Source organism: Netta rufina (assembly GCF_964035555.1).
Source record: "Netta rufina genome assembly, chromosome: 17".
NCBI classification, from domain to species: domain Eukaryota; kingdom Metazoa; phylum Chordata; class Aves; order Anseriformes; family Anatidae; genus Netta; species Netta rufina.
This window is the reverse complement of record NC_140141.1, coordinates 12,006,359-12,028,205: the sequence shown is the minus strand read 5'-3', so window position 1 is coordinate 12,028,205 and position 21,847 is coordinate 12,006,359. Positions and strand designations below refer to the sequence as shown.

At 53.7% G+C, this 21,847-nt stretch overlaps 1 protein-coding gene across 12 annotated transcripts in view; it reads right to left on the bottom strand.

Annotated features, from left to right (window-relative positions):
• The window catches only part of NCOR2 (nuclear receptor corepressor 2), a 221,957-nt gene that overhangs the window by 174,453 nt on the left and 25,657 nt on the right, over positions 1-21,847 (bottom strand). The window contains exon 1 of one of the 12 annotated variants that reach the window (XM_084297107.1): positions 16,686-16,757. The exons of 10 other annotated variants lie outside the window; for them this stretch is intronic. The gene's annotated coding sequence lies outside the window, so the exon portion shown is untranslated. Of the gene's footprint in view, positions 1-9,487; positions 9,507-16,685; positions 16,758-21,847 lie in introns of those variants that run through there. One more of the 12 variants, XM_084297108.1, reaches the window with a different exon arrangement.

Sequence of the window (21,847 nt, the reverse complement as noted above, 5' to 3'; positions counted from 1 at the left end):
ATTTCGGTAATTCATTCGTTATGGGACTTAGGAAATTGTTGTTTCAGACCCGTGGCAATTCAGGAGCCTCCCCATTTTAAAATGCATCCGCACCAGGTGTGCCACAGCCCAAGGACCCGAGCTGAAGGTCCAAAATCCTACAACTTCGGGGCTGAATCTCCTCAGGAAGCCCCCGGGAGCACGTCGCAGGCCGGGCAGCCCCACACTGCTTCCACCGCCGAGGGAAGAGGAATCCGGACAGCGGGAGGGGAGGGAGGGCTGGGGGAGACAGCCGGGGAGAAAACAATAGCTCAGGAATTCGCGAGCAGCTCCGCGTGGTGTTCAAGAAAATAAACAACTTCTCCACGCCGCCACCGCTCAGCCGGGGACACAAAGGTCTCGGAGAGATCCTCCGCTGGGTCGTGAACTCCCACAACCCCGGTTTCAAAAACAGCGCCGAGGAAATTCCCAAGGAAAAAGTCAGGCAGCACAAAAGCAAGCTCAGCCCAGCAGTGCCAGGCCGGCCGCCCATCGCCTTCCACCTAAGCACACGCCGAGCCCCTCACACGTGTGGGGTCCTCGCACCGAGCGGACCCGCACCCAGCTCCCATCTCGCCCCAGCACAGCACCAGCGGCCAGGCCATGGAGAGGTCCCCTCGTACCCAAATTTGTGTCCCACAGGGTCTTCGGGCCCCCCCAGCACCCTCGCTTACAGCTCTGCTAGCGCTCCGGGGCTGGCAGCCGCTCCGAGAGGCGTTTGTTGACTTCTTGCTTCTCCAGCCGTGTCTCACAATGCGTGGTACAAACTTGGAGAGGCAATGACCTCATCCGAGCTGGGAAGAGGGAGGCGGGGGAATTGGCGACTTGCCACCTTCTCATTTTTCACATTACGAAAAAAAAAAAATAATAATAATTTATGAGAGAAAGTCCATTTTATTAGTCTAAAAAAAGAAGGGAAAAAAAAATCCCATTAGAACGAGCCTCGGAGCGCGCCGCTCACGCAGACCCACTGCAGCTCCAGAAGGGTGCCCCACAGCCCCACGAGACCCACGGGTACCCCAACGCATGGCTCTGGGGACACCCTGGCTCTGCAAACAGCTCAGGAGGGCATGATGCTGCGGCACAAGCATCTCTGCTGTCCGGGCCAGGCAGATTTACTTCCCCTGCAAGCACGGGAAGGGACTTCCAGCCCTCTCCACCACGTAACCACTCCAAAAGGGCCATCATACACACAGACCGCGGCTGGCGACTGCATTTGGGGTTCAGGTACCCGGGAGCAGGCCGTCAGCCATGGCTCTGCGGTGAGCAGCGGGTGCAGGGCATGCCCTGGGCTCTGCCCCACACGCCGTGCAGCCTCCCCGAACACACACATGGCATGTGCGCCGCGCGCCGCAGACACGGGACGCATGAATCCTGCATACTCACACATTTTATGCACTCGTATTACTTATGTTATAGATTCACACATACATTACTCATAACTGTTAAGAACAGAACATACAGTTCGTCCTGGCACGAATCCCAGAGGAAGAAAAAAAAAAAAAACAAAAAAAAAAAGCCAACCTCGCAGTAACAAATCCAACTCGAGTCCAACAGCATCTGTGGTAGGAGCTAGAGGAGTATTATGGATCATTAAATTATTGAATTATTTTGTATAACACACCCGTGTGTCGCCAATAACACGAGTCGAGCCTGCTGTTTCGAGGAGCATTTCCCGACCTGAAGCTCTCCCCCCGTCTCTGAAGTTTTTGCCTGGAACTGCCGCACACACGCAGCAACCACAGCAAGCACTGGGAAAAGCCATTTATTTCTGCAGTGTGCCTCTGACAGCCCCTCACGTACAGCAATCGGTTCCATGCCTGCTCTGTGTTTCAAGTCAGGGCCCAAACACGTTCACGTGGGACTGTAATTGTACCCAAACAGCGTTTTTTTTCCTCAAGTTCGGCACGCTGGCCAGAGCCGGCTGTGTTTTCCAGAGGGGACTGTCACAGCCGTTCAGATATTTCCTCTTCACACCCCACACCACGATGACAAAGTCAGCCCAACCAGCATCACCGAGAACATAACTCCCCAGCAGGTCACCAGGCAATGAGGGAAATCACCAAAGTCCCAGCACACCGAAGCTTTCACCTGGGTTTTAACCACTACAGCAAGTCTGGGGCACATCAAAGTGTTTTTCTTCATGCCCCCTCCACACATGGGCTTCATCCACTCCAGTTTTACACCCAGCCCCAGCGAGGTTTAAGAAGTCACAGTTTGTTCTTCTCGTTCACTGAAGGAGAGGGGAGCAGGAGGCAGCGAGGAGCAGCTCCCCCCAATGCCCCCAAGCCCCCGTCCCGCTGGGCACGGGATTCCCAGCGCGCCACCGACATCCTCCCCGGGGACTGCGGTGCCACGACCCTTGGAACCAGCAAAGCCGTCCAAGCTCCAAGTTTTGCGGGCAGAGTTTACCGGCAATAATTCCCTTTCTGCAACAGCCAGCACAAAAACAGCAGCTGCAAACTCCCACTGGCCTGACCGAAGTCAAAACACACCGCGTGCTGCTTTTCAGGCAAACCCAAATTACAGCGTCGTCTGCTGACTGTTCCAGGGACGAACAAACCCACATTAATTACAGGCTAACTTCGCAATTCACCTCTCAAAAGCACGAAACATCAGCACAACTGCTTTGATCACAGCGACAAATCCGTCTCCAGCCGGCACAGCAATGTGTAAGACCAAGACACTCGGGGGGGAAAAAAAAAAGAGGAAAAAAAAAAGGAAAACACAAACTTTTTCTCCCCATTCTGCTTGCTCACTACCTTCCCCTCCTCCCCCAAAAAAAACATGCTGCAAGCCAGCACGGGCTGAGGGACACGGCCACGTCTGAGAGCAGCAGAGGCTCGCGAGCCCCTCGCAGCTCCTCTCCTCCAGCCAGAGGCCGGCCACCTCCGGGCAGCCGCAGGAGCGCGTTCCCAGCCTCCAGCGCCGCCGGCTGCTCCCGTGTCGCAGGGCCAAGTCCCAGCTTCTCACAGCAACTTCTTTCTGCCCCGGCCTGCTTCAGCAAGCCAGACAAAACGCCACCAAAACAAAAGCAGCCCGGCCAGCCCCGGGGTGGGGGCACTCACCTAGCGGCATCCCCGCGTCACCTCCACAACCTCCCGTATCGTCAGCAGCCAGCGTCGCCGCTCGGAAATAAATAAATAAGAGAGGCCACACAGCCTTAAAACTGAGCTGGAAATGAAATGGAAAGCCTGTAATTATTTCTCAATGCTCCTGCCAGTCTCAGCCTATAAACACAGTGGATTACATAAGTCCACCCCTCCTGTTTTGAAGCCAAAAGTATGAGCTTTTCCTCCAGCTCTGGCAGCAAGTAATAATTCCTCGTAGCCATGGCAACGCTGGCTGGCTTCCAGCAGACAATGGGTGAGTTGAAATACTGCGAGGCCTTTTTATAGCTTAGCTCTGAAACCCTCTAAAATATGAGCTATCTTATGGCTAACCCAACTCGACAACCTCTCTCCTCTTTAACTGTTTCCTGACAGCCAGTCCCGGGGTCGGGGATGGTTGGCGAGGGGCTGCTCCCACTGCCCTCGTACCCCAGGCGAGGCCCTCGGTGGCTTCTCCTCATCCCGTGCCAAAATCCCAGCCAGGAGGGCCTGCAGCAGCTTGTGGGGACCGCCACGGGCTGCATGTGGTGTTTGGGTAGTGACTCCAGCAGGCTGTGCGAGGTGCTCCTCTGGGGTTTGCCTCGCTCGAGAGAAAGCAGCCAGGCAGCGAGGTGATGCTCAGGTGCGCGTTACGCCGCCCTTGCTGTCTCGTGTGAGTAGGGATGGGGTTTGTGGGGCTTCTGGACACGACCGCTGGAGCAGCAGCAAGCCAGCAGCTTCCCAAGGCCTTCTTAGCACGTCCTGGGAGACCTCACCTGCCCTCCTGGATCTGCAGAGCTGCAGTGAGCCCTGGAGAGCCGGCCGCACGCCGGGCACCCCCTGTCCCCACGTGGTTTGGGCACGTCCTACAGCAGGGCGAGGGAAAAGCACGAACACACCAGCCCGAGCCAGACACAAGCCTCGAAGGGAGGAGGAGACAACACTCAAGGCACCATCCAAGTCAATGGCACGCTTCACACTGTTGAAATTCAGGGGTTTAGTGACTGGATGCCATCCAATTCCACCACGAGCAGAGGCTGACGGACACGCGGCAGCTCCCAAGCCCACGAAGGTGGTGTAGGGCCTCCCACAGCACACCAAGCTGCCCGGGACAATCCCACAGCCCCACGTCCACCTCCAAGTTGGATTGCCACAGCTCCAAGGAACGCTCAACCCCAAGGGCTGGGAGATCCCCTGCAATCTGCCGAGTTTTGCAAGTTAGCAAATAAGCAAGGGAAACAATAGAAATTAAAGAGAAAAAAATTAAAAAAAAAAAAAAAAAAAGCAGAGCCAAGGCCACCGCAAAAACACAGTTAGCTGACTGGTGAGCACTCGAAATAGCGCTGCCAGCATTCACGACCCGGCTCCAAGCCTGGCAGCAGCCCTGGGAAACCCAAAGGCCCCAATTCTGGTGATTCTGCGGGGCCAGCCCCGAGAGCGCTTAGGAGGAAAGGCTTGAATGCGTGACCCAGGGGAGCCTTTCGCACTCAGAGAGTAGGAGGCGAGCAGAAAAGACCCATTTCTTTCTAAATCTCATTAAATTGGAGAGCACGATTGTGATTTTTTAATGCGCAGAGGTGATAATGCTGCTTGGAGCTCCAGCTCAATTAATTATTTTATGGGGATAAACACACGAGGACGCACTACACGCAGGCCATCAAGGTTTCCTGGTACCTGGCCTCGCAGGCTCAGCCCCTGCTACAAGGCTGCATCTCCTCGCACCACAGAGCAGCAATTCTCACCGGAGCGGGAATTACTCCTCGGGATGCATCAAGCTGGAGCTCAATTTGTAGCGCTGAATTCTCACAGAAACTATCTGGGGGAAGGAAAAAAAAAAAATAAACACTCAAACAATTGTCTTCCACCTCTTAGCACAAACCAGGATGTGGCAAACCCTGGCAGATGCTCGTTCTTGCAGCGAAACCTCCGAGATGGCCACGAGCAGCAGTTGTTGCCTCGGATAATTGAACACACGTTGTGCTACTGCGGCGCCAGGCGAAGCCACGCACGGGGCAGGAGCCGCGGTCCTGGGAGCTCGGGGTTAATCAAAGCCCAGACTTGGCCGTCACCTCTCCTCACGCTGCTTTGTCACATACACGTCTGGAACACTTATGTTTTCTAGGCGAGAAGTGCAGTTTTTGGTTTTGTTTTGTGTTTTTTTTTAAAATGACCAATTTTCTGGGTTCCACCCCGGTAAGTAAGAGGCGAGCAAACCACAGAGAACTGAAACCCGGAGAGCTGCTTCAGGGCGGGATCCGGCCCTGCCTGCCCCAACACCGCAGACATTTGGCTGAATTTCAGACTTGGCTCCCGGGGTGAAATCTCAGTGGGTCTCGGGATATCTTCCTGAACAGGCGGCGTTCGATCCCCGCCCCACGTCCCCAACCTGCTCCAACACTCGCCGTCACCAAGATGGCGTTTAAGGAAATGTGGCCACAAAATACTCTCCCCCCCAAGTCTGAAAATAAAATAATAATAAAAATACAAGCTTTTTGGGAAAAAAAAAAAAAAGAAAAAAAAGGTGATGTTTTCTCCCAGCTCTGAGGCATCACATGCACGTGCCCACAAAGACGCAGGACCTTCAAAGCAGGCTTCGGAGGCCACAGGAAAGAGAAGAAAATGAGGTCAGAGCAGCTCTGGAGAAACCCCGCTGCCCTGCCCCAGACCAGCCTTCCTTCTCCGGGCAGGGAACATCCCCACAACAACCCCAGACACTCGGATGTGCGATCCAAAATGGGGAATAACAAGTCGCAACTACAAAGCCCCGCTTAAACTTTAAAATGGCATCGCACCACGCACGCTCTTCCAGCTTCGCCCCTTAATTAAAGCGGCTATTCTTTACAGCGCTGGAGCCGCTCCAACTCCCATTGTTAAATTTAAAATAAAATCCTGCAACCCCACAGCATCTGTAAGACATTAAAACATTCAATACTGACTTCTTTATTCAGCTTTAAGACATCATTTAATGATTTTTCCTCTCAAACCCCAAATCTAAGGATTTAAGGGAAATAACCAACGGCACCTTTTACAGGATGCTTTTTTTTTTTTTTTTTATAACCGAACCTTCTGCCATAATATCCATGACCCTTAACAATTCAAAACTAATTGAAAACACTTGATCACGTACAGCTTCTAGACAGGCTGCAAGCCCAGAACCCATCCAGCTCCGGGTGTCAGGACAAAGCAGGCCCCGTAGCATGGAAGCCAGCTCCAACCACGATCCCTTCGTGCTTCGGGACAAAACATGAAGCAAGCAGATTCGACCACAGAAAATCACCATGAGCACAAGATGAAATACATCAGAAAGACCATTTTGGTCGCTGCTAATAACGCTGTGCAACCACAAGCCAGACTCTTGTTGTTGTAACCACCAGCACTGCACGGTCGGCCTTTATTTCCCCTGCTCCCTCCGGAGAGGAGCCGCACGCAGTGGTGTAGAGTCGTGCTACCACCACTCAGGTAGTGCCCGAGGTCTGGAGAATAGACTTCCAGCTACAGTAAGGGGTCCGGACACGATGCCTTTCCTGATGGGATGTGGAGAACACCCTGGGCTGAATGCCAGGCCTCTGCAAGTCAGCGCGGCCTCCACGCACTGCACGGGGAGCAGGAATTCAAGGCTGGTGTCCAGCACTATCACCTCTGACCATGTGCTAGGAGGCCACGGGGCTGCTGATGAGCCCCCATGTTTCCATGAAGCTCTAACAACACTGCTGGTATTCCTCCTGTTGGCACCTCCACAACCCCAGAGATGTTTTGGGGTGACGGGTGGAAGCGCAGGAGACCTCAAGATTAACGTTCAAGTGCAGTTCAGGAAGGAGAAGGATGCTTGTGGCCTCCTCCCCAAGACAAAGGCATGCAAGAAGGTGACCTGGGTGAAAGGGGCACCTCCACAAGGCGCAGGGCTCCAGCTGGGTGTCCCCAGAGCACCCTGTCCCCACCATGAGCCTGGGGACCATTCCCATCCAGCCTACACACCAGCGAGCTGCAGTCGCTTCCGTCGCTGTCCCGGTGATAGCATCTCATCGGCGCTGTGCTCGCGGCCACTGCTGCCTCCTCGCTCACCACCACTCCGCTGAGAACACGAGAAGGGCAGCGAGGTTTGCAGAAAATCCCGGCGAGTTATCTCGAGCAGTTCCCACAGCTAATTAAACCGCTCAGTCATGCATGCCTTAAAGTTCATAAAACTCAAAAAAAAAAAAAAAGTCACAAAAAACACAAATACAAAAGCCTGACAATTAGTGGAAGCAGCTTTGTTTGATCAACTCTCCCCATCCTGCCAAGCAGCTGTGGCCACAGCACCAAACCGCTCGGGCAACCCAGCCCCGCGCTGACCGAGCCACCGAGCTCCTGCCCCTGGCCCAGAGGCGCAGCCACACAGCCAAGGCTCGGGAAGCCAAAGCCTTCAAAAGCACAGCCAGCCCCAGGCGAGATGCACACCAGGCCTGCCTGCCCCTACAAGTGGAGCCTGCAGGGGAAAAAAAGCTCGGCGTGGGCCAAGAGCGTCGTCAGGAACCCGCTCTGACGTCAGGCAACGCTGCTCGCACAGGCAGACCGGGGAAACACGTGGCACGTCCATAGGAACCGAAGGATGCTGGAAGAGGAACACAAAGAAGGGAGGAGATGGAAAAAGACGACTCATTCAGGCACCGATGCAAGAGCTGGCATTCCCAGGCAGCCTTCCCCTAAGCGGATCGGGAGACGCGGCAGCAGAGCGCAGCCCGTGCGCTCAGTGAGCCCGCGCCAGCGGAGCAGAACCGAGCTGACACACAGCCCGAACTGGCACATGGCAAAGAGCCACGGAAGGAGAAAATCCACATGCGTAGGAAGGCAGCTTAAAAGGAAAAAGGGAAAAAAAAAATTTAAAAAAAAAAAAAAAAAAAAGAGGGGAGCAGGGGAAGCGTTTCATCATGCTTTTTAGAGCAACAAATTAGAAGGGAAGAAAAACAACATCAAGAACACGATCCAGAGCTGTGCTACAACAATAAGGCTTCACAATTGTTTCAGGGAGCTCTGGATTGTACCCTTGCCAAAGGCACTGCCCAGGCTATTCAAAAAACTAACACAGCGTGAAGAACTATTCCCCCCCCAGGCACGCCGCTCCGGTACGCGGGACCCCGCGCATCTTCCTAAAACGTGGGACAGAGGCAGGGCAAATGCAGGAGGCCGCTTGAACAAACCCCAAGCTCTGCAAGCAAAGCGAGAACACGGAGGAGATACTTGATAGCCGGTTACAAAACACATCAAATCCCAGAGCAACCCAAAAAAAACAACTCGCTCGGGCTGGATGTGGAAACAGGAGGCAAGCGAGATCAGAGGAAGTACGAAAATCCCTCTTGTGCAAGCCATGAAGCTAGGTACAGATTTGAGGACCCACGTCCAGCCACCGACCAGCAGCAGTGGCTTCACACGGGTTTTAAAACAAGGCTGAAATCTTTAAAATTTTTCCAACTTCTCTCTTAATTCAGGAAATAGTAAGCCCTGAGCCTACCAACCACCACACCGGTCCTCTCTCCGAGGATTCGGCATCCCCTTATTTGCAGTCCGAGGTGGAAATATCCCCTCAAGAAAAAAAAAGAAAAGCAAACCGAGGACAGGGCTGAAGCCTGGCCACGCAATTGCGATGCCTCCGGACTGCACGGCTGCTTTCTGTTTGTGTTCAGCCAGAGCTTCCCCTCCACGCCCCCCTCCTTCCCCTCGCACACCGAGATGCCATTTCAGATCTCCTATCTGCCGCCTCTGCCCACTGCATCCTCAGGGTTTAAAATAAGAACGCTCTGACAAATGCTGGGCAAACCCAGTCACTATGAATACTGCAAAAGCAGCGGCCGAGGGATATTGCAGCCGAGTCATCTGCTTCGATATTTTGTCCCCAAGAGCTCGGCCAATCCATTTAGCAATAGAGCAGGATGCTAATAATAGATACAAGGATACACAGGAGATAAATGTACACAAGACAAAAATAAACTCCAGCCTTGCTATAATTTCAATGCAGGAGCTAAACCGGGAAATGATAAATGAAGACAGTTTCCACAGTTGAGTCAAGAGGAAAATTTAACTCCCACCATCCCGCGAGCAAGCACGTCGCGCGCTGGGGGGGGGAAACTTTCAGAAAGCTGAAGGGTTGGATGAGCATTACTTTTTCAATACGTTTTTCATTATTTCAAACGACACCAAAAAAACACTTTACAGTGCTCCAGCGAAGCTAGAAGCAGATATTAAGCAACTGTGCATGTTCTCAAGCTGCCTGCTATTGTGGGGCCCAACATCCAGCCCAAAAGCTGCCTTTGGCTCCCCGAGAGCGGTGTAGCTGCGCTGAAGCCCATTTCGATCTCAAATTAAAGCTTGACCACACTCGTCCCCAGCTCTGTACTCCTACATACGTTTTTCCTTTATGAGTTTCAGCCCGTCTCCAGTCGACGCGCCAACCACGCTCCCCCCGCAGCCCCTGCCCTCGCCTTCAGAGAGCCGGCCCTGGCGTTTCCCAAATTAACTGTTCCCACACACAAATCCCCCCGAGGGCTAACTCTGCCCTTCCCGCAGGAATACCCAGAGGAGCCTCGGGGATTTCACAACCCTAGGCCAGGTGACGCCACCCGTTACACACAGCCACCTCCTGCGTGATCCAGCCAAGGCGCGCGCACCGCGGGCCAGAGGGGAGCTGCGGTCGCCTGGCCTGCCCCCGCCACGATGGCTCGAGCCCAGGGCTTCACCCGGCTGCCCTCAGATGTATCCCAGGCTCTGGGATCCCCAGAAGTCCGTGTGCCCCGCTGAGCCCACCCCAAAGGGGCCCCACAGCACCCATGGGGTCCACAAGGCGCCCTACAAAGCGGCACGGCCACCCCGGGGTGCCTGCAAGCACTGCTGCACTGACAAGCTCTGCTTTTAACCCACAGCTCCCAGGATGGTGCCAGGTCAGCTTTCTTCTGTCCCTGAGCACCTGAAAGGGACCCCAAGCAGCCCTGGTATTTCTCCCATCCGATTCTCTCAAGCTCTCACTCTGCAACCCAACAGGCACGGGGTCGTTATCCAAGAGCGATGAAGGCCTGTTCCAACCTTAATGCTTCCAAGATGGACCAGAGCAGATCATGAACCACGTTCGAGCCCTTTCTCTGCTGCATGACTGCTTGATCCTCTCCTCCCTTAAAAAACAGCCCTGTCTGTGGCTTTAGAGCCCATTAAAGGGCACATCTTGGGGCTGACGACCACACGAGCATCCTTCTTTGGGCAGCTTTTGGATCGGAATAAAGTCGTACAAGATCGTGATCAGACTGATGAAGGTGTAAGGAACTGCTCAGAAACCCTGCCCGACACTAACTCGAGGACAGGTAGGATGGCCCCAAAGGTCTCATCCAGGTTCAGAGCTCACTCAGTGAAGCAGAACTGGACCCTCACCTCTGCTCACCCTACTAAAAAGGAGCAAAGAGCCACGCTCAGGATGGACGAGAGCCTCTGCATCAAGCCGTGGACATCTGGCACACTTTGCTGAAGGTCTCCGATCATGCACACAAGGTATAATGCTATCGAGTAATCTCAGGAAACATCCATGGGTTTTTCAACCTCCTCTAGAAATTGAGATTCAACAGGAAACCACAAATACACCAGGCAATTAATTTTTCTTTACCAAATGTTTTCAGTCATGTCGCAATTTTAACAGTAAGCAAACTCTTTGGGTTCCTTCCAGTTCTTGTGCAACGATGTTCCTCATTTTTCATTTTCTTTTTTCTTTTTTTTTTTTTTAATAATCTGGCTGAGATTTTCAAAAAGAGTTTAAAACAAGTTAGGAAGCTGGTTCGAACGGAGCATACTCTCTCCACCAAATATTTACCCCCCAAGAGGTTTTTATGTCACACAGCGGAGGTTTTCTACAAAGAAAACAAATAAAGACTTTTCCCAGCTAAAAATACCGAGAATAGCCTAAGAAACAAGAGCAGAAAAACATACCCACCGACACAGGCAACACCGAGCTCTCTGAACCACATAAATAAAAGTCTCATTCAAACATTCCCCCCTTCCCTCCCAGCACCATTCCAGGAGAACAAAGAAACATTAAGGCTTACTTTCCTGGTGTACATTTGATCAGACCTTCTGTTAACACAATATGACAACAGCAATGAAGGGAGGAATATCACAGCTAAACAACCGTCTACCATTCCCCTTTCCTTCTGCTGAGTCCTTGCTGACGCAGGGATGGAGCAGCTGCTGTCTGTTTTTAAACAGCTCCATATTTCATAAGAAGCTGCTGATTTCTGAAAGGACAGAAACCCCAGCCAATGGCTTACAAAATACAAACCAAATGAAAGCAATTCAGGACACAGTCTTTAAACACCGTGTCCATTTGCTCTGCTTCCTTCCAAGATATCACCACAGCTGAAATCCCGGAGACAACTTCATCCTCTACCTTAGCCCAAAAGCCTCCGTTACCCCAGCAGCACAACTATTAGGTATGGATTTAACAAGAGCAGAGGACTCTGGAAAACCTATCCCATGGCTCTAGAGAAGAAAATCTTAAAATATGGGAGAAAAAACAATGCCTCCAGCTCGACAGCACCACGTTAACATTTCCCTTCCCAAGTCCTGCCTTCTGCTGCCTAGGGGCACCCTATGGACATTAAATTGTCCCACGGGATGGGAAGATTCTCCTTGCAGGACCCAGCCACACGTCTTCACCATCTGAACACTCCCCAGCAAAAGATACAGATATAGATATTTATTTTTAATCAGGGATGTATCAGATCTCTGGAAAGCCTCATCACTACTGAAATTCCATACTTGGCTCTGAAAAATCTCCATCATAGGATACAGTTCACTGAGCAGCAGGATCTCAAAGGAAAGGATGTTAAGCCTTTTCTGGTCTGACTCTCCAGCTCTCACTTCGGCTGTTAAAAATAATGTGTTATACCCGGCAAGTCCTTCCTGAGAGGCTCCAGATGCCTGCTGTCTCCTTCCCAGTTAATAGCTGTAGTAACAATACCGCTTTTTAGACTGTTTGTATCATGTTGATTAGCTCGGATAAAGACTTGGGAAAGGAGGAGGGAAAAGAGAACATGCAGTGGGAGGGGGACTGGAAAAAAAAAAAAAGTCTTTCATCTGCTCTAATAATTAGCAGGTCATGCTGAAAATGATCAGCATCCCTTTAAAGCAACTGTGCATGAAATGTGCGGAGCCCTGCTCAGGTCACTGCACCCGTGCGAGTCACTTAGCTGTATCAGTCACCGAGACCTCGTGGCTTGCTGAACTCCCCGGGCTTCCTGCAGGCTCCAGCTGACATCCTTCTGATCCCTTATCCCTGCTCTGGCAGAGGAAGGGTAGGAAGGATCTTGCCACAAGGGCGGCAGGCACAAAGGTGCCTAATTACAGGTTTGCAGAGGGCCTTCAGATCCTCCGATAAAGCACAGAGCAACGTATCGCAAAGCATTTGCCACCCCTGGAGAAAACCAACCGAGCGCAAAGGCCTCGTGTTCTTCGCCTGTAGGTCCCTTTTCCCAAGGAGACAATCAGCAAAGAAGAGGCAGACTCTGCCCAAACATGACAAGATCTGTTATTATTCATCCCTGTAGCTGCAGTCCCAGACGTCTCTCCGCAATGCCCACGTTGATTCACCCAAACAGCCTTCCCCTCCCTGAGATGCGCTGCCAGCTGGGGATCCCCAAGCCCAGACAAGCTGTACATTACCCTGAAGACCCCGTCTAGGGCTTCATACACAAGCCCTAGCCCAAAACTATCAACAAAGAAAAAAAAAATGAATTAACAAGCCAGTAACAGAGCTCCGTGGTCATTTGGGGTCCCTCTCCTCCCCATGCTGCTGTTCTTCCAGGAGGAGCAGAAACAGCTCCGCTGGAGCACAGGTCCTTTAACAGAACTGTCCTCCTCCAAAGAGGTGAGGAGATGGTTCTGATGACGATAATTCTTTCTCTCATGTACTCACATCCTTCTATTAAGGACACATTACCTCAAAGGTCAGTAATTGCAAGCCATAGACAGCTCCGGCCTTGACAGCCCATCTTCGAAATGCACTAAGTGCCTGACCGCGGGACTGTGCCCAGGATAGCAGGAGACTGCTGCTAATGTGCTGTCTGGCAGGAGGAGAATTTCCTCTGGCAGCTGTGATGGCTGTGTCTTCTCAAGTGTCTTTAATTTCAGCGGCTTTCCTCCCCTTCAAAATAGCCCTCCTGCCCCAGCTCAGTGCTTGCTCCGAGACAGGCTGACACGCACCTTTTAAAGCGCTGCTTGAAAGAAGCCTGGAAACATGGAAATGAAGAGATTACTTTCAAATAAAACCACGGGTTAAGTCATCTTGTCCGGCCGTGTCCCCGAGCCTTGCCACAGGCACGGCTCTAGAGCCCTCTCCCAGCTGCTTTCCAAAACCAGGAGCAACTCCCCAGGTATGCGGAGGGACAGGAAGGACGGGGACAGCCTGAGAGACACCAGCGTGGCACAGACACCAAGGAAAAAGCACCAGGACGGCCTGACTCCTCCCCAGCCACCTCTAAAAATGCTGCCTGAATCCTGACAGCCACCAGGGCCTGCCTGGGAGAGCAACAGGAGCAAAGCAAAAACCCTTGGCAGGAAGGGAAATCACAGCTTTAAGCAGCAGAAGCTGAAATCGCCCCAACTCCCTCCGGTACAGCACAACACCACTGCTCACACCTCCCGGGACAGAAGAATTTCCCAGCTCATGGGTCTTGGGTTTTATGCCCTTGTTGTTCTACCTGAAGGTAAAGAAACCCAAAGGAGCTCAGGAGTTAAAAAAAGCACAAAAAATGACCAAAGACACACAATAGATTTATCATTGTTAATGCCAGTCGACGCAGCAGCCGCCTGCGTCGTTGCCACGTGCTTCTTTTTCAACTAAAAATACCCAGAAATATTACCCTAAAGATCCGAGGGGTTATTTATCAGATCACTTCCCTCACCATCCAAAATTACACTTACAAAACTATCGTCTCCAGCGCACAACAGACCAGATCAGGACAAAAATCACGCAAGGTCTGTCACAGCAAATTCATACTGAGAGGCATCACTGACAGGAGAAAGGGTGAAATGCTACAGACACTAGCTTGAAATTAGCATGATCCTCTTTGGATTTGTTTTATTCGTTCTCCAATTCAACATTCATCTCTAAATCTAACTGCTGTGAGTACCCTGAGCACCCACAAAACTCAAGAGGAGGGGCTGGATGGCAGCACAGGGCCAGGAACACCCCGTGCACCCCACCAGCACGGAGGCACACCGCTCGCCACGAGGTGCACGAGCTGCAGGCATGCCCTGGGAAGAACATCATCGCCTCCCTGTCCCGGGGACAGTGCTGTGATACCCGTTTTTCACACTCCAAATTAACTCCAGACCCAAAAATAATTTAAGAGCTTAAAAAATAATTTAAGAGCTTAGGAGTTCAACACAATTTGCTCCAAAGGCCACGCAGGGCTTTAGTCTGAAGCAGACGTTTGGAGGAGCAGCCTGACGGAGAGCCCGTTCCCCACTTGCGGGCTGGGAGCTGCTGCATTACCAGGGAAGATACAGACCCACAGAGAGCATCTCTTATTGCGATGATACTTGTAAACAACGGGCTGCAATCGCTGCCACGTGGGTTGACAATCGTCACAAAGCCAACACGCAGCCAGCAGCAGCAAGAACCGCAGTGCCTGCAGGCCTCCAAGGCGCACCAGCACCAGGAGCGAAGAGTTTTCCAGTTAGCTCAAGTAAAACCAAAACTCTGTGTGGCTCACAGCCCCTCGCTGGTTTTGTGCTCAAGGTGCTCAAAGTTGAATCTCATGCCAAGAAAATCCAGTTTTCTTCTTCATTCGTAGGCAGCCTCCTGCAGATGTAACATGAACCACTTGCCTGTTCCTCGTGGATGAAGCCACAGAAGGATTTGCACGATGTTAGGAGAAACATCAGTGCTCGAGTTCCCTCCGACGGGGAAGGAGGAGCCCTGCTGGCACAGGGGATAGCAGCAGAGGCTGATCCCTGCATCGCAAGCAGGGCCAGGCTTTGCTCTCCGGCCAGGGAAGGGGCTGAAGTGGCAGGGCCAGGGTTATTCCATCCACCCCGAGGGTGAAGAGATCACGCAGACTCCAGAGCAGCAGAGGATCTTGGCAACTGCCGCTTCCTACGGCAAATGGTTCTCAGGGGCCTCGTCCAAGCTCCTCCAGCAGGAAGAGGGGAACTTCTAGCACCTAATTGCTGACATTTAAGAAGGCGAAGCTCCAACCATCAAGTTGACACCGCAGCAGGGAATGAAGCTACCAGGTATATGGTTGCACGCTCCCCGGGGGGTGGATTTCAAATTACAGCTTAAAAGGAAGAGAGGAAACCAACCTGGGAAAGCAAGCAGCTTTAGCTGGGGTGTGTTTTATCCCCACGTGCATGTGGCCGTGCCGTAATGTAAACACCTGTGCGGATTGCACAGCGCTCCCCCAGCGGCGTCCACGGCGTGCTCACATCTGGAACCCTTCACGTTTTAAATCCCCCTGGCTACCTTCCCCCGGTGCCAAAACGCACTGAGAAAGCAGCACGTGCACGGGGGAGGAGAGGGCTCGGGGAACATCAGGCACGGTACCGAGATGCTTCAGCTCTCGGGCTGGTGAGCAGGCGCTGGAGATGCTTTGGTTCGTGAGCCGGTCGCACCAGGTGACAATTCCTGCTCTCCTGGGCTTTACAGCACAAAGCAAATCCACGTCGCTCCCAAGTAAACCCAATGTTTGTTATTTCTGGTTCTCTGCTTGCTCTATAGAGCCCCAGAGCCGAGCAGCATCATTTTAAGAACGGAATAAAACCAAGCGTGCTGTGCTGCAGCACTGACCCTGAGCACAGACGCTGGGTGCCTCCTTCCTTTTAGGCACCCCGGAGGGTTTCAAAGCGCCCTGGGGACAGGCAGCTAAACCTGCCGAGGAGCTGAACGTTAAGAGGCCCATCAGCAGCTCTGCAAGAGATGTTTGGCTCGAGACAGAGGGCTGTACAAAACCCCTTTGCCCTCACTCATCTGTACTGACCTTCCTGGCCCGCTCAGCTCCCGCAGCCGGCCCCTTGTCTCCTCCTGAGCCACCGAGGCAGAGGCTGGCGTGACCCCAAGCCCCCTTTGGGCTCTCTGCTTTCAATGCCCAGCCTTCAGAGAGCTGACCCCAAGTCCCCAGGGTTAAGGGACGGGCACAGGCTGACGTCAGGGAGGTCCCTGCATCACCGCAGCGACTGCCTTCTTCTTGCAAGCTGGGCTGCTGGAAGCCGAGAAACAAAGCAAAGGCTGAACAGAGGGGGCAGGAACATCCCCGCTCCCCAAAACTTCCTCACCTCAGGTACGTGGAGGTTGAGGGGTTACAGCCAGCACCCATCCACCTGCAGCAGCCAGCACGACCTCGTCTGAATGCGGCACATTCCAGCGGGGCTGACGAGTCCCAAACATTTGCCTGGTAAGGCCAAGAGGTTCGCAGAGCAGCCGTGCTATTTACTTTCCGAGTTAAATTCTATCTAAGGAAATTTTTGGGCTGCATTCCAGAGACGTTTACCTCCCGTACCAGCCTACCCTACCACGGCCACACCAATCCCCTGGCAGAAAGAAAATAAATTATAGAAATTACCGACCCGGCTCTTTGAGAGAAGCTCCCTGAAGATCCTTGCTGCCATGGGAGGCAGGAGCTCCGGGACAAGTATTCCTCTTCTCCCCTGCCAGGACACCTGTTTATTTGGATGCCAAATACCAGTGGCTCCAAAAATACAAGACGGCCGAACCGCCCGCCTCCCCCCGCTCCGTTTGGAGGTGATGGATGTGCGCTGCGGAGAGCGGGGCAGCGGCAGACGGGGAGGCCTTTTTAACACCCCCATGGCCCGCTGGCAAGACAAGCAAGTCAGTCACTAACGAAGATCAAGTCCTAATTAGACCTGAAATACGGATGGATCACACAGAACAATATTTGTGAGCGTTTGTGTGTTAAAGCTACTTTTCTGCAGCAACAAAAGCCAAAAGGGCCTAAGGCAGCCACAGACAGGAGGTGCAAGCTCAGGGAAAGTGCTCGTGCTTAAGGGGGAAGAAAAATAAGCAAACCACCCCTGCAAATAAAAGGTGCCTTTTGATACAGGATACAGCATGGGCTGGAGACTCAGCACCAAGTAACCTGCCCCAGGCTGTTGGTGTGAGAGCGGTGATGTTTGGCTGGGTTAGCACGGCTCAACGGGTATTTGCTGCCTGGTGTGTTGCTGCCCGTGCTGCGGGGCCTTCCCCCGAGCAGGCAGCGCTCAAATAACCCACGGGCAACTGGGGAAGAACATCAGGATGCAGCCACTGAACGTCTGCAAGTCTGCATGGCACGAAGGCAAACACCAAAGCAGGCAGCAGATGGTCCAGGTGGCCTTCAAAAAGCCCTGCACCTACCTGTGACAGCCCCAGAGAGATCGGCGGGGTTATTTTAGGGCCAATTTCCCCACCTTGTATCAACAGCTCCTAGAACGGAGCCTTAGGAATAAAACCAGGCTGCCAGGTCACAGAACCGAGCCACACGGTGCCCAGGGCATCATCCGAGCCAGCTCCTGGAGAGGAATGGGGCCAGCAGAGCCCAGCAGAGCGGGGCAGGAGGCAGCCCTGCAGAGAGCAGCACATACCTCAGCCTTGGGAAAGCAGCAGGAATGTGGCACAAAGGTAACTGCTACAGCCCGGGGCTGCCAGATGAAAGCGGGATCGATACTCCACTATGTTGTTTAACCCGTTTATTAGGGGGAGGGGGGCCGATAACCCAGCAGTGGCGTTGCCGGAGGGTACACTTTCACCCCGATCTGAGTCAGCCCGATGCGAGTTCCTGCCCAGCAACACCGCCCCAGCCAAGTGATTTCAGCCCCGCTGCAGCGCGCACGGAGCCAGGAACCCGGCAGTCAATAATGGAATAAACTCGAGGTCAGCGGCCGGGGGAAAACACACCGCTTCCAATTATTCCCGTATTGACACGCACAGGAAACGCGGGCCCGTGTTTTTATTTATTTCTTTTAACGAGCCTGTCTGCTCCCAAGCGGGGCCGAGCCAGCTGCTAAAATTACCAGGTTTGGTTCTCAGAGGCTGCGGGTAACCTGCACGGTGCCAGCCCAAGCCTCGAGCCCCGCGGCGGGCCACTTGCTCCAGGAGTCGGGCCGGTGACCGGCCACGATGCCGCCCATGAGCACGGGTTAGGGGGCACCTGAGCATGCAGCATGGCTCTGCCGAGCTGCCTCGGGAAGCCTGGCCTCGAGCCAGGAGGGAGAACACAACCTCCCTCCAAGCAGGCAGCCAGAAGCCCGGCCAGGCGCATTTATGCGGCTCCATTTCCCCTCCAGGCCGCTTTTTCCCCAGGAAAACACTGCAGCGACAATTTGCGCCTCCAGATTCAAAAATCTCGGCGGCTCTCTAGCAACTGAAAACAGGCAGAAAATATTTTTCCCCTTTTTCCCTTCCTGCGTACAAGGAACGTTTGTTTTATTTTTCCACCAGACGTGAGCAAAGGGAGGATGCGATGACACCAGCCCCCACGGGGAGCATCTCAGCCGAGTTGGTGTGGTTCCTTCCCCCAGCACAACGAAGCAAAATTGCTCCAGACAGGAAAACAAAACAACGGGCACGAGGCAGGACTATTCAGACAAGCAGCAGACACTGAACGCAGCCAGCCTCTCTGCTCCAGGAGGTAAAGCCAAACCGCTCGCCCTGTGGGCACCAAGCAGGGCTTCCAGCCTTTGGGATCAACAAAGCACCGGGTGCCATCAGATGCTTGCACCTACCAGCAGCTAGAGTTGAAATTGAGCACGTTTAGCTGGATCCCGATGCCAACAGGGACTGTGTGCAGATCTGGCTGCCCTCTGACAACCTCCCCGGGGTGCTCCTTGGCTGTTCGTGGTGCCCGGTGCGTGCGGATGCCACAGGCAGGGACAGGAGCACGGCACCAGCAGAAGCACGACGCGGAGATTAAAGACTTCTCCAGGAGAGCACCAAGTGCATCAATCACGCTGCTCCCCCAAATTCATTTTTCTCCACAGTACCTGCTCGCCAGAGGGAAAAGCCTTCGGGGCTGAATTTAGTGCTCCATAAAAAGCCCAGATTAAGAGCTGCAGCGGCCGCTTCCTCCGGTCCTCCCCCAGCAGCAGCGACACGGAGCTGCTGCAGGGCAGCCTCTGCGTGCTGCCGAGGGGAAGCTGCCGGCACAAAGGGCTGGCTCAGAGCACAGCCCAGTGCCCCAGCTACGTCTTGGCACCCCCAGCACCACCGCTGAGCATCCCACCACCGTTCCCAGCAGCGGGAGAGGCACCTGCCTGCGTGGAGCTGGCCTCCTGCCACCCCGCACGGCCCCCACATCCCACAATGCTGCAGGGATGGGGCAGAGCCCACGGGCCAAAAAGCAGAGCTGTCCTGCAGCACACGATGTCTCATGGCTCAGGAAATCACCAGCAGGTAAACACCGCCCAGCGAGCCATTCGCTCGCAGGCAAAACCTCTGCGCATTTTTCCCCCGGCTCCCCAGTAACAAAGCCCTAAAACAGCCCCAACAAACCTCCGCGGGGCCTGGCTGGGCTCGCTTTCACCACGAGCAAATCAATAGCTTCCCTCTATCTGCTCACGGGGGGAGGAGAAGGGGCCATTTCTTCTTTCCCAGCCAAGACATCTGCACAAGGCATCTAATGTGCCGCGAGCCAGGACCCCTAACGGGGAGAGCTGAAAGGAGCTGAAAGAGCCCTTTGGCACCGCGCAGCCGCCTCCTGCCCTCCCCGCTGCTGGCACTGCCAGGGCCTTTCATGGGGAAGGTTTTCAACCACAAAAAGTCCCCCCCCTGACCACCGGCAGCCCGGTGCTGGGTGCTGCTGGTTCATGGGTGAGGTGGGAGGAAGAGGAAAACCGCCCCGAAATGCTGTAGGTAGGACACAAGGCTCCCGCTCTGCCCAGGCAGCTTCCGACAGAGCTGCTTGTTCGTGCCATGAAGCAGAAAAAAGGAGGCTCGGAGGCACTGAGGAGGAGGTGGATAGGAAGGAAAGGCAGGGCTGGCATTCAGGAGTCCCTGTTCGGGGAGGGGAGATGGCTTCACAAGTCCTGTCACCGGCCAGATGGAGAAAGCAGAGGGTTAGGCTCCATGCAACCCCACATTACAGCAGAGCTGTGTCAGTCAGACCAGGCTCTGCCTCGTTATCCATCATGTTTACAGCACACGTGAAGGGTTTCTAACGAGCAGATGCTTTTCAAGTTTAATAACTCAGCCATTTAGAACCACGCAGTGAAAACCCCGCACACGGAAAGAAGCGCATGCAAAACAGAAGCCTTTTTGTTGGCTTTCAACTTTCCTTTAAACAAACTACCGAGAACACCAAAAATATTTGGTTTTGAAGAACGACAGGCGAGGAGGATGTCTAGAAGATTGAAAGCACAGAGAAGGAAAAACAAACACGAGGCGACCCTCAGACAGATCCTTGTGGGACAGCTTCCGAAAGCCGCATGAATCAGGAGCGCAGGCTTCCCTCGAGCAGCATCAATGGGCTGCGTCACCAGGGCTCCATCTCTGCTGCAGATCAAATGCCACCCGAGCAGGAAGCAGCTGACACTCGGCTCAGCCCGCTGACACACCGTGCCCTTTCCATTAAGGGGCTCCTCTGCTGCAAGCGAACTCACGTCAGCGTTTTCTGTCCCTTGAAGGAGAAAGGCGAAGCTGGCATTCGTGCCTGCTGCCAGCCAGCCAGAGCTAGCGGGTCCCTGGATGCCTATACCCTCTCTGCAAGGATGCTGAGCAGCACCAGCACAGAATGGAAAGCCACAAAATACCCAGTGGCTCATCCTGGCTCCGGTACCATCTCCCTGTGTCAACTGGAACGCGCCGCTTCAGGTCTCCAAGCCTCAATTTCCCCATTTATGAAAAAAACAGCGAGCGAAACTTCGTTGCAAGAGCCAAATGGAAAACACCTGTAGAAAAGACTTCCCAAGCGTAACGCGCGCTCTTTGTACTCGTTATGATCAGGGCTTGGGCTGGGAATTGTTCAGGGCACGAACTATCGGTGCCGGGGGCTGAGAGCAGGGCAGCGTGCTGGTAGCACTCGGGGCTCAGCGTTATCCACGCGCCCGCCTCGTCACCGCAGTCACTCGCACCACGAGTGGCTGCTCTCCGTTTACTCTCCCCTAACCACACGAGCGTGGCATTCAGAGCGCTGCGTTATCGCTACAGAGAAATTACTGTAGGGGACAAATTAATTACGTATGCAAAGCAGGCTGAGAATAGGCAGCAGCGCACTGTACCGCCACGCCGTTAAACAAAGCCTCCAAGAGAACTTCCCTCGCGCGGAGGATTACAGATCCTACCCATAAAAGGCTCAAGTGTCCCTGCTTTATCTTCATTCCGTTTAAAAGGAAACAGACTTCCCTGAAAACCCGATATAAACACGCCTTTGCAGAGCGAATGCAAACAGATTAACGCACGCATCGGCAGCAGGCTGGAGGGGAGGCACAGACACATTCCTCCCGCTGCCTACACGCTCCGAGATCCTTCTCAGCACATTACAGAGCCTTGTTAGCTAATGAAAAACCCGGGTCCGTCGTCACACAACCCTCCTGCCTTGGTTTACAAACCCAGCCCCAGGATTTTGGGGGCAGGATGCTCCTTGCTCCTCCGGAGCACGCACACGAGCGCGCCACGGCCCCGGCTCAGCGCTCGGCCGGCAGCTCCCGAGTCCCCGGGGAGCAGAGCTCCAGGTCTCAGCAGCCCGTGAAGCGTCTGTGCAGGCAGAAACCACCATAAATTGTTGGGTTTTTAAGTG